The following is a 1,953-nucleotide window of genomic DNA, read 5'->3' as shown; positions in this document are numbered from 1 at the left end:
TGTTTCTCCATCTCTATCCTCCGTCCCGCCTCTTGGCCGCCCTCTCTCCTGCGTGGAGGGAAGACGCCCAAGCAGCTGGAGAGAGGCAGGATGGCCTGGGCCGGCCACTCGGTCTGAGGGGACCCGGTTACACCCTAAATTCCTGCAGAGCCTCCCCTCCCAGCAGGTCCCGGCCCCGGGCCCTCTGTACTGAGGCTCCCTGGGCCTCCTGCTGCAGATCCAAATGCAGGAAGACGTCTGCGGGGGGCGCCCCTGAGTGCACCCTGACCCCCTCGCCACAGCGGGCAAGATGGACAGAAGCAGCCAGGGCTGCAACCCCTCCTCCTGCCCCATCCTGTTCTCTCCGCTGAGGCCAGCTGAGCCAAGAGGAGCAGCAGAGGGCTGCACGCCCCACCCCCACCCCGCCGTCCTCGGTAGGAAATGGCACAGATGTGAGCAGAGCGCAGCAGGACCAGGCCACTGCCCCTCCCACAGCCGGCTGGGCCTCCGCTCCTTCTCCAGTGCCCGGACTGCTGGCCCAGGCCTCAGCTGACCGCTCCACCGGGGACAGAGCAGACCAGGGCGAGGACGCTGGCAGCATCCCCACAGTCCGGCCTGGAGCTCAGGCCGAGCCCCCCTATCCCCCGCACCCCCACCAGAGCCCTGCAGCCACCTCCCTTCCCTGGGGGGCGGGGCTGAGCAGGGGTGTCAGCGGCAGCCGGGGTGAGAACCAGACTCTGGCTCCGGCTCCCGGCTCCGGGACTGGGACATTCCAGGCAGCCTGGCTCATCGGGAGGAAAACCACAGGCACTCAGCGAGGCACCAGACACGCTCCCACGTGGTCACACCTGCTGTGCGCTGAGCACCTACTGTGCGCCAGCGGGGGAGGCAGCGAGCGGAGGCCAGGCTCCGCTGCTGGAGCCGTGAGGAAGGGCAGACCTGCCCGCTGGTCAGTGAGAAGTGCTGTCAGGGGGCAGCAGGGCCACCTCCCCGACGACTGGCTTCCCTCAGTGGCCTCTGAGGGGGCGACACCCACAGTAAAGGCCCAGGGAAGCCCCTCCCAGGGGAGGGAGAGGGAGCCGTGCTGTGGTCTGGCTTCCTGGCCAAGGCCGCTCAGAGGGGAGCCGGGCCTGGAGGGACTGAGCGCGCAGGGATGTGGGCTGTGATGCAGGAAATGCCAAGGTGGTCGGTGCGGCTTATGTGGGGCCTCAGGACTCAGGACCAGAAGGGAAACACTGCGCAAGGGCCAGGCAGCGGGCAGCTCCCGCCACAGCGTCCACCCCTCCCCACGGCGCCCGCCCGTGAGCGTGGGCAGGAGTGGTGATTGCAGTGGGTAGCGCTTCGCACCCACATGGCCAAGTGCTAGGACCTCACCCTGAGGGGGGACCACGAGGCAAAGCCCTGAGGCAGCCCCAGCCCCTGCCAACCAGAGCCTGGACCTCAGCCCGAGGAGAACCCATCAGCCCGCCACCTGGACCAGCGGGAAGCAACCTGCGCGGGAGGATGCAGCGGCTGAGGCCTCACCGCCGACCCTGTGACCCTGCGAGGACCAGCTGGCAGGCCGGGGAGCTGCGTGCCGCTGCTCAGTTCGTGGGGATCCCCAGACGCAGCCACAAGACACAGTGACTGCCTCCGAGCGAAGCCAGGGCGGGACCGACCGGGTGTTTCCCAGGAAGCCCATCGGTGCCGTCCACAAGAGGGTGAGGTGGGGGGGGGTCACGCTCACTCCTTCCTGCCGGCTCTGACGGGTCATCCCGGCGGCCGTCGCTCGGTCACTCGTACAGGTTTGTCCTGATGGTCTGCAGGAGGCAGGGGCTCTGCAGGCCCCAGGCCTGAGTCCCGGAGCGTCCCACAGAGGCAGGGTCTCGCCTGCTCCGAGGACCGGCTGTCCCAGCTGCTGGGGGACCATCATGCGCATTGTGACCTGGAAACACGGGGACACCATCGCATCCTGGGACTGTCCAGGAGTCCAGG

Source organism: Myotis brandtii, unplaced genomic scaffold, assembly GCF_000412655.1.
Source record: "Myotis brandtii unplaced genomic scaffold, ASM41265v1 scaffold334, whole genome shotgun sequence".
Lineage (NCBI taxonomy): Eukaryota > Metazoa > Chordata > Mammalia > Chiroptera > Vespertilionidae > Myotis > Myotis brandtii.
This window is presented reverse-complemented; position numbering follows the sequence as displayed.